Here is an 11,004-nt window from a genome sequence, read left to right as displayed (position 1 = left end):
CGTTAGAAGGAGCTGCGTCACGGCCCCGCGGCCGTTCGCCACCTCCGTCAGCACCTCGGCGTGTGTGCTGGCCCTCTCATCATGTGATGGGCGCACATGACTCTTCCCAGGGCGGCGTGTAGGGTCACCGGCAGGGTGACGCTGCTCATCACGCACAACCTGAGAAGAGCGTGATGTGGGCGCCAGCGTTGGTGTCATGGAGGCCGCCATGCCGCCGTCTGGCGGGATGGTGGCGCCCCTGGAGGGCCCCGCGCCACCTGCGGGGGGCTTGACTCCGTCTCTAGAGCCCGCGACTGGTGGCTCGTCTCCTGCCGCGCAAATGACGCCACTCGCCAGGCCTGGACCGCCAGGGTGATGCGGATGTTCACGGGCCGCACCACGGGTTCTCTCCATGACTGGCCCGCTATTGGTCCGCACCGGTACTGGCAATCCAGTCCCGGACGAACCGATCGCCGTGGTGGTCTTCTTCTTAGGAGCCATGGCGATGAAGAACAGCTAGGTCAACTGCTACACCAGATTCTCACAATTGCGCCCCCTACCTGGCGCGCCAAAGATGTCGGTGGGAAACGACACCTATGGGATCACTTGAATCCCTACTACGGTTGCGGGGCGCAGGATCGTGAGAAGAGCGGGACTAGCAGACATCACAAAGGGGATTTACCCAGGTTCGGGCCACAAAGATGCATAAAACCATACGATCCTACTTTGGTGGATGTATTTAGTGTTCTTGAGCTCTTGAACTAGCTCTGGGTGCTGCCAGGTTCAAAAGAGCCGAATCCTTCTCCGGTGTGCCATGGGCCTCCTTTTATAGGCGAAAGGGGCTACCACAGTGGCACACAGGAGGTGGAAAGTGCTACAGCATTGTGAGCTTATCGCTGGTATTACAGGACAAAGCGCATTTAATGCGAGGCTTAGGTGTCCCTTCACTTTATCAGGGACGGGAGCGAGGCCCGTCCCGTCCGTCGCCGCTCCTCCTTGCTTCGACACGCGCCTTGGCCAGTGATGCATGTGGTGCCATGTAGGCAGGCAAGCAGCTGAGGTGGCGCGATGGTGGAGCCTCCACGAAGATCTGCATGCCGCCACGCAGGTGCGTGCTGAGTTGGTCTGGAAGCTGCATGTTGCCACGCAGGTGCCTGCCCAGCTGGTTGGGCTGGCAGCTGTATGCGAACGGCGGCGGGGAGTTGGTTGGTGAGGGCCTGGCAGTGGCCCTGCTGTTGCCTCTGGTAAGGGTCTTGTCGGGTGACCCGGCAAGGGTCTTGCCGGGTGGCCCGGCAAGGGTCCTGCCGTGGCGTGCTGGCGTCCCCGGCAAGGGTCTTGCCGGGGGTCTTGTGGATTCCTTCGGTAAGGATCTTGGTGAGGATTGTTGCTTTCTAATCCTCACCTAATCTTGAGCATTCTATGTCTTCACAAAGATTTGCATGCCACCATGGAGGTGCTTCACGAGCCCTGGTCCAACATGGCTATTGGAGACCGTGGCTCGAGGGTGGCCCGCTCCACTGGTGTGGGTGAGCTGCCCCGGCAAGGGGCTTGCCGAGGCTGTGGAGGCTGCCCCCGACAAGGGTCTTGCCGGGGCAACCTGCTCCGCCCGTCTACGCTTTGTGGCCTTGGTTCTTGATGTTGTCTTGTTCGTCTTGTGCCTTCGGCTTCTCTCCGGCTTCCCTTTCCTGCCCTGTTATGCGTGGTCGTGGCGGGTGGCTCTGACTGCCCGTGCACAAGTAAAGGGGTCAAAAGCAGAGCCCCTACTTTTGTACACCGACAATCAGGATCTTCTATGACCCCGCCAACTCGGTGTCACCGATGAAAACAAATCGGCGTTACCAATTTCAATGCTGCAGAAAACTTTTTGCCATTGCATCCTGCACATCTTTTCTAGCTCCACTCAATGATTCTTATCCTCCACCCGCATCATAATCTACATGCTGCTTTGTCATGTGCCTCAAGGACCGAACCTAACTGACTCATACTCCAGAAGAACCCTTCTTGGAAATTGATGTCAAAGGGGGAGAGAGAGATCACATCAAAGCTTATCTTATGGGAAAGAGAGACCATGTGGGAGAGAGAGACATCTTAGCTTTCCTAGATGCGTGTTGTCAATAGAGGAGAGAAGCCACATGTCTTCAAGAGGGGAAAGACATGTTTGTTTGAACCATTTCTTGCTTTATTGGTTCTTGCTCTGTTTCAAAGAATTTGAACCTTTTGGTATCAAGTTCTTGCTCTGATTTTATTTTCCTTATTTGCTCTGATTTTCTCTTACCCTACCTTCTCCCATTATCCAATATCAGATTTAGGGGGAGAAAGAGTTCAGATCCTAAGGAAGAAAATCTTTGGAATTCATTGCATATCTTTAATCTTTGGGGACATGTCTATATCCAAATGGAGTACTTAGTACTCACTCACTACATGTCATCCCAGTCTTGGTACTCTTGTGGTTTTCTGAATTTTCTTTATTTAGAGTGTTCTTGTGTTATCTAACCTTGTTTCCTCAAGCTCATCTCTTCGAAAGCCAGCTCAAGACCACAAGGTAGGTATATGCATCACACTCATGTGCATGATGATCTCTTGCTACTGCACATATCGTTTGCAAGAAGGATTCATGAACATGAAGGTATATCTATTCTATCTACATCATTTGCTCTGATCCATATAGCCAAGTTACATGTAACTCATTGCTTGCTCTGACATGCTCATGCATTCACATGTTCTTACATTCCATCATTACATGATTGCATACATGTAGGGGGAGCCTATGCATGTTACATGTCTTTCCAAAGATTTACCCGTTGATATTCATATCTTTATCTAAAGCTTTGATGTATGTTGTCATCAATTACCAAAAAGGGGGAGATTGAAAGCACAAGTGCTCCCTAGGTGATTTTGGTAATTAATGTCAAAATATCTCTTGTTAGACTAATTCTTTTATCTAGTACATTTCAGATGAGTTCAGTAATGGAGTGGCAGGACAAGAGGATGTGGAACCCCTTCAATGCTAAGGACAAATTTTGGCAAAGGCTCAAGACTCTGCATTTTCATTTTAGTGATCCAAGATCACATTGAGTCCATAGGAAAAGCCAATACTATTTAAAGGGGATGAGGTGTTGCTTAATGGCTTACTTGCTCAAGGTGCTTAGTGATATTGCTCCAAAAACCCTCAACCACTTTCTCATTTCCACATATGTCCAAAACCTAAAGTCAAACTCGGCCCCACCGATTTGATCTATCCGGCACCACCGAGTTCGTTGACATAACCACTGCCAGAAACCCTAATCAATTCGGTCACACCGATATGGATCTCGGTCTCACCGAGATGGCCTTGTAAACTCTCTGTTGCCTATTGTAATTATTTCAGTCTCACTAAAATGTGCAATCGGTCCCACCAAGTTTGCCTGACCAACTCTATGTTTGATTAATTGCTTAAATCGGTCTCACCGAGTTCATGCGATCAGTCTCACCGAGATCAGGTTTTGCCCTAGCCCTAGCACACAGTCCCACCGAGTTGATCTCGTCGGTCCCACCGAAAATCCTAACGTTCACATTTTAAACTAAATCCGTCTCACAGAGTTTCCCTATTCGGTCTGACCGAGTTCGGTTAAATGTGTGTAATGGCTAGATTTTGTGTGGAGGCTATATATACCCCTCCATCTAAACCTGGGCAAACGTCGGGCCGGGCCAGGTTTCGGGCCGGGCTTGTAAAAGCCCGACCTTCATTTCTCAAGCCCGAGCCCGGCTCGAAGCCCGAAATACTCCCTGATTTCAAGCCCGAGCCCGGCCCCAAATCAAGCCTGAAACCCGAAAGCCCGGCCCGAACGCTGTTTTTTAGTACATGTATGTGCAAGCCCAGCCCAAAGCTCGAAAGCCCGGCCCGAAAAATAGAAAAAGAGAAGCCTGAGCCCGGCCTGAACTACCTTTCGGGCTGCAAAACAAAGCCCGAGCCCGGCCCGAGTTTCAAGCCCGGCCCGGCCCGGCCCGGGTTTTTCGGGCCAGGCTCAGGCCAGGTTGTCGGGCCGGGCTGCCCATGCCCGGGTCTACCTCCACCAGGTCGTCGGGCCGGGCTGCCCATGCCCGGGTTCACCTCCACCCCTTTCTCCATTTGAGAGAGAGCCATCAGAACGTGCCTACACTTCCACTACTCATTTTCCGAGAGAGAACCACCTACTCATGTGTTGAGACCAAGACATTCCAATCCAACCACGAGAATCTTGATCTCTAGCCTTCCCCAAGTTGCTTTCCACTCAAATCATCTTTCCACCATAGCCAAATCTGAGAGAGAGAGAGTTGAGTGTTGGGAGACTATCATTTGAAGCACAAGAGCAAGGAGTTCATCATCAACACACCATTTGACACCTCTTCTCGATCCTTTCAATCATCATTTTCATATTGCTTTGCAATATCATATGGCTGACATAGTATTTGTGACTCAGCCACCGTTCATCATTTTTTATACATGTTATGCTAGATAATTGCACATCCTGGTACACTTCCAGAGGCATTCATATAGAGTCATACTTTGTTCTAGTATCGAGTTGTAATTCTGAGTTCTAAGTAAATAGAAGTTTGATGTGTCGTGGTTCTAAGCCTGACAGTAGAGTGGGGGTAGGTATGGAGAGGCAAGGTCCTAGCTATGGAGAGGTTGTAAGCACAAAGGATGTACGAGTTCAGGCCCTTCTCGGAAGAAGTAACAGCCCTACGTCTCGGAGCCCGGAGGCGGTTGAGTGGATTATGAGTGTATGAACTACAAGGTGCCGAACCCTTCTGCCTGTGGAGGGGGGTGGCTTATATAGAGTGCGCCAGGACCCCAGCCAGCCCACGTAGGAGAGGGTTTAAGGTGAGTTAAGTCTGGGGCGTTACTGATAATGCCCCACATAAAGGCCTTTACTATCATAAAGTCTACTTGATTACAGGCCGTTGCAGTGCAGAGTGCCTCTTGACCTCCTGGTGGTCGAGTGAGTCTTCGCGGTCGAGTCCTTCAGGCCAGTCGAGTGAATCCTCGTTGGTCGACTGGAAGGCGACCTCTTCAAAGGATGTCCTGGGGTAAGTTACTTGGATCAGGTCCATGAACCTACCCTAGGTACATAACCCCATCATTAGCCCCCGAATGGATTGAGGCTTCGAGTGAAGAAGGAGTTGATGTCGTTTCCGATTAACCTTTGCGCTCCAGTTGTGCACTGTTCTGGACCAAAGAATCCCTTCGTCGACAGGAAACAACTTGCCTTTAGTCGACTTGATCCATTCTGTTTTTGCGTCGAGTGATCTTTCAGGCTTCGACGATCTCCGAGCGACGGATCGCCGGAAACACCGCGCCTGACAGACTGATTTGTTGCTCGCGGATTCCGCGGGATGCGAAATTTTGGGGCGCGCGCGAAGCGGGGCGGACCGCGGCGTTCGGATGGGACGGGGCATGGACGCCTCGATCTCCGCGCCGCCTTTTTCGCCACGTATCCCGTCTGCATAACTGTTCCAGATATGATTAGATCGACCGGGCCCACCTGTCATCCACTCGGAAGGGACCTTATAAATGTGCCCGGCGAGAATTTCTGTGCTGCGCCTTAGCATTCTCCCCCTCTCTCTGCTTCCTTCCTCCCTGCTCAGCGTGCTCGCTCTCGCCCTCGCACCACTTCCCTTCGCGCATCTCGCCGGCGACCATGGCCAAGGAGAAGACGGCGGTGCTGGAGCGTGCAAAGAAGGCGTCGGCGTCGGAGAAGGCGAAGGGGAGATCCACCAGCCGCGGAGGGTCCTCGTCCAGATCCCGCCTGCCGAAAGGCTGGGTCCAAGGAGACTGGATCCAGTCGACCATCACTGAGAATGACATTCTCGACATGGCCAACGAGGGCTTGATCCCCCACGGAGTAGCGAGGCTTCCGGGGAAGGAGTGGCAGCCTCAGCCAGAAGAGGGTGAGTGTGTGCTTTTGGCCACCCATGTGGATCGCGGGTTTTCCTTGCCGCCGAGTGTTTTCTTTCGTGGCTTCTTGAATTTCTTCGGAGCGCAGCTCCACCATTTTACCCCAAACTCCATTGCCTATCTTGCTGCATTCGTGTCCATGTGTGAGGGTTTCTTGGGCTGTCGACCGCACTGGGGTTTGTTCAAGCATATATTCACGTGTCGCTCTCAGACCATGAAGAAGGCGAGTCCAGGCGACGAAAAGACCCGAGTCGTCCAAATGTGTGGGGGTTTGGGCATCCAGGTGAGGAACAAGAGCACCTTTCCGCCCATGACCTTTCCCGAGTCAGTCAGAGGCTGGCAGTCGACCTGGTTCTACTGCCGGGACCAGTCGACGCCGGGACAGTCGAGTGGACTCCCACAGTTTACCATGGACCGAGTGAACAAGCCCTCCTCTCTGAAGTTGATCCCGGAGGAGAAAGCTGATGTGAAGATGTTGATGGAGCGCGTGGTGCAGTTGGTTCGGGAGGGAGTGACGGGCATGGATCTCCTGGAGGTCTTCCTCAGGCGTCGCATCCAGCCCCTCCAGTTCCGGAGCCACTGCATGTGGTTGTACTATGGGACCGAAGACGAGACTAGAGTCCATCCAGAAGCAGTCGACGATGTCACTCTGGAAAGATGGATGGTAGCCGTCACCGGAAACAAGGACAACCCACGCGGAGCCAGAAGGATTCCTCCACTCGACCACAACAGTGATCCAAATAAGGTACACTTGCCCTGCTCTCCGCTGCATTCTTGTCACATTCATCTCTGTCTACTCTGCCGACTGGTCGACTGATCATTGTCTTGATATCTGCCAGGCCCTCACCGAGCTGTACTCGATGCCCAATGGGGCACAAACTCCGACTGAGGAGGGTGAGGCGAGTGGGGGCGAGAGCCAGGACGAGGAGGAATGGGACTCGGACATTGCAGGGGATGACGACGACGATGATGATGACGACGGTGATGATGATGACGTCGAAGACGAGGAGGAAGAGGAGGAGGTCGTGCCACCGCGCTCGGAAAGGCGGTCGAAGCTCGTCCACGACCCTTCGACTGAACGTGGCAAGGGGGTTGCGACGCAGTCGACCAAGCGCCCTAGGACCACTTCTCCAGCGCCGACTGAAAAGGCGCCGAAGCAGCCTAGGGGGGCTCCGCCAAAGCCGACCAAGCTCCTGCCGAAGATGAAGGTGTCCATCCCCACCATATCAGGGTAATTGTGTCGTTTGAGTCTTCTCATTTTGTGTGAACTTTATCTCTGGTTGACGCTGAAGTTAGTCGACTGATCCTTTGGAGTTGCAGCGCTGCTACTTCTGAAACCTCAGCTCGGGCTGACGACCACGAGATGGAGGATGCAGCAACTTCGAACCCAGGTACTGTATTCTTAACACCGTTCTTAGTCGACTGACTCGCGATCTCTGATCCTGATTCTTCTCCGCAGCTCCACCCAACACTGTTATCAATCTCCCTGACGACGACGAGGATGAAGAACCACTGACACGCAGGAGGAGTCGGAAAGCGTCCGCCAGTAAGGTGCCTCAGGATGTGACGGCGCCTGAGATTCTGACTGTGGAGGAAGAGAACACCACTCGACACATGGTGTCCTTCGCAAATCCACTGACGAGTGCTCAGCAGCCCTCCCTCTTCACGACGCACCACGTCCCCGAGGACCAAGCTGGCGCAGCGAAGGAAGCAATACGCCAGGCGGGACTCATGATGGAGCAGCTGAAGACCATCCGGGATGCGAGCCAGGCAGCTTATGACGCCAGTTCTGCCCTCCAAAGCAATGTCCAGGTCAGTCGACCACTGTTTGTTCTGTTGGATATGCTACCAAAAACTTTTCTTTTCCGGAATTTATAGTAGTCACCCAGTGGGTGTGTCGAATAAACTCCGTGTTAGCGGGGGCACGCTGAGTGCACCCGCTGGGTGTAGTCCCCAAGGCTAAGGTCGACTGCTGGCAGTCGGCCTTAGGCTTTATGATGTCAATCTTTCTGCCAGTCGACTGGTCGACTGGATTTCGCAAACCGGTGGGGGCACGCTGAGTGCACCCACTGGGTGTAGTCCCCAAGGCTAAGGTCGACTGCTGGCAGTCGGCCTTAGGCTTTATGATGTCAATTTTTCTGTCAGTCGACTGGTCGACTGGATTTCACAAACCGGTGGGGGCACGCTGAGTGTACCCACTGGGTGTAGTCCCCGAGACTGTGGTCGACTGCTTGCAGTTGATCACAGTCTTAGAGAATGCTCTTTTTTTTTGAGGTCGACTGGTCGACTTTGTCTTCATCGGGATTAGTGGGGGCACGCTGAGTGCACCCACTGGGTGTAGTCCCCGAGACTACGGTCGAATACTTGTATTTGGCTGTAGTCTTAGAAACGTGTGTTTTTCCCTTTTTCACCCGGAAGTGAATTATATTTGACATTTAGTCGATTGGTTCTTCGCAGAACTCCTGTGATCTTGTGGCTCGCTACTCAGAGCTGGAACAAAAACATACTCAAGTCGAGCTGAGCTTGAAGCTGGTTCAGGAGAAGCTGACAAAGGCAAAGGAGGAGACTAAAGGTATGTTTGGTGAGACCCTGACGACTGCTTTTCCCCTTGCTTATTTCAAAATCTGATCTTGCTGTAACTTGCAGGTAAGGTAAGGGAGGCCCAGCAGAAGAAAGACCTTGAGCTAGCTGAGAAGATCAAGCTTGCTGACGAGAAGTTAGCTTCAGTCACCAAGCTCGAACAAGACAATACCAATCTGAAAGCTGCTCTTGGGATTGCCAACAAGGAGGTCAGTCGACTGAAAACTGATAAAGCTGCCCTGACCGACCAAGTCAGCAAATTGACTGAGAAGAAAACTGAACTGGAGGCCTTCCTGAGTGGCCTTGCCAAGAAGCTGTTTCTTATGCTTGAAGGTAAACCTCCATGTTTGGCAAATATTTCCAATTGTGGCTTTTTCCATTCGACTATCCCCTTGACTTAGTGATCATCCTTGCAGAATTTTGTCAAAACTTTGAAGAAGAAACCAGCCGACTGGAGCCAAACCTCGACCCCGTCAATTCTCCGGTGAACGACGAAGTTGCCATGGATGTTTTCCGACTGGAGTCTCGTGTTGCAGCTGTCGTGGACTATCTCGCAAGGCTGAAGGCCGCCACATCTCGCATCGACTCGACGCTCTGGCCTGAGGAGACACTTCAGAATGACCTTGAGTCGCTGATGACCCGCTTGAACACAATCCCTGGTCGAGTGCAGGAGTGGAAGAAGTCCTCGGCTCGGTGTGGTGCAGATGTCGCTCTGTGTCTAGCCCGAGTCCACTGCAAAGATGCGCGAGAAGAGAAGCTGGCGGCCCTTCGGGTGGCCAATACCAAGAAGCACGACTTCAGGTCCTTTATGGAAACTTTCCTTGCAGCTGCCACTCGGATCGCCGACGGAATTGACCTTGATGAATTTGTTGCACCTTCCAGCCCTCCACAGGAGGGGTAAAAAACTTCTTCTGGCTCGACGCTTTAAATTTGCCTCGGTATGCCGAGTGGAATTGTAACCGACAAACCTTAACAGGCTTGACGCCTGAGCACTTTCGGTTCCTTTAGATGTCGATTCAAACTTGGATTTGGTGCTTGAATATGATTGCCTTCGGCTCGGAATGTCTTTTGCAGGTTCAAAGCAAGGTGCCTGTACTGCAATCGACTTATTCTTTAGTTCACTTAGGCGAGCACTGGGCTGCAGCTAAGCCCTCCGAATGAGGGGGTTGCTCTCCACTCGGCAGGGTTTTTATACCTTAGGCGAGCACAGGGCTGCAGCTAAGCCTCCGAGTGAGAGGGTTGCTCTTCATTCGGTAGGATTTTTATAACTTAGGCGAGCACATGGCTGCAGCTAAGCCCCCGAGTGAGAGGATTGCTCTTCACTCGGTAGGATTTTGATAACTTAGGCGAGCACGAGGCTGCAGCTAAGCCCCCGAGTGAGAGGATTGCTCTTCACTCGGTAGGATTTTGATAACTTAGGCGAGCACGAGGCTGCAGCTAAGCCTCCGAGTGAGAGGATTGCTCTTCACTCGGTAGGATTTTGATAACTTAGGCAAGCACGAGGCTGCAGCTAAGCCTCCGAGTGAGAGGGTTGCTCTTCATTCGGTAGGATTTTCATAACTTAGGTGAGTGCTTGGACTGCAGCTAAGCCCCCGAGTGAGAGGGTTGCTCTTCACTCGGTAGGATTTTTATAACTTAGGCGAGTGCTTGGACTGCAGCTAAGCCCCCGAGTGAGAGGGTTGCTCTTCACTCGGTAGGATTTTTATAACTTAGGCGAGCACGAGGCTGCAGCTAAGCCTCCGAGTGGAAGGCTGGCTTACCACTCGGTAGGATTTTTATAACTTAGGCGAGTGCTTGGACTGCAGCTAAGCCCCCGAGTGAGAGGGTTGCTCTTCACTCGGTAGGATTTTTATAACTTAGGCGAGCACGAGGCTGCAGCTAAGCCTCCGAGTGGAAGGCTGGCTTACCACTCGGTAGGATTTTGATAACTTAGGCGAAACGGATTCGCAGCTAAGCCTCCGAGTGGGAGTCTGGCTCACCACTCGGTAGGATTTTTACAAACTTAGGCGAAACGGATTCGCAGCTAAGTCACCCACTGAGGGGAATTTCATTGGACAAAAATAAAAAGTGACAGATATTATGGAGGAACTATGACACTATTATTTTGAGGTCCATGAACTACAAAAGTACTTTATTGCAACTCATCCGAGTGATAAAACTTAAGTGTAGAATAGGCGGAGTAGCTCCGCGTTCCAAGCTCGGGGCTCGTCGATGTTATGCTCGACGTTGTAAAGACGGTACGCCCCGTTGTGGAGGACTTTGGTGACGATGAAGGGGCCTTCCCAAGAAGGAGCAAGCTTGTGTGGTTTGTGCTGATCCACTCGGAGAACCAGATCCCCTTCCTGGAAGGCTCGACCTCTCACATTTCTGGCGTGGAAACGGCGCAAATCTTGTTGGTAGATGGTCGACCGGATCAGAGCCATCTCCCTTTCTTCCTCTAAAAGGTCGACTGCGTCCTGCCGCGCTTGTTCAGCTTCTGCTTCGTTGTAGATTTCGACTCGGGGAGCATTGTGGAGAAGATCACTCGG

Source organism: Triticum dicoccoides, chromosome 7B (genome assembly GCF_002162155.2).
Source record: "Triticum dicoccoides isolate Atlit2015 ecotype Zavitan chromosome 7B, WEW_v2.0, whole genome shotgun sequence".
In the NCBI taxonomy this organism is placed as follows: Eukaryota; Viridiplantae; Streptophyta; class Magnoliopsida; order Poales; family Poaceae; genus Triticum; species Triticum dicoccoides.
This window is presented reverse-complemented; position numbering follows the sequence as displayed.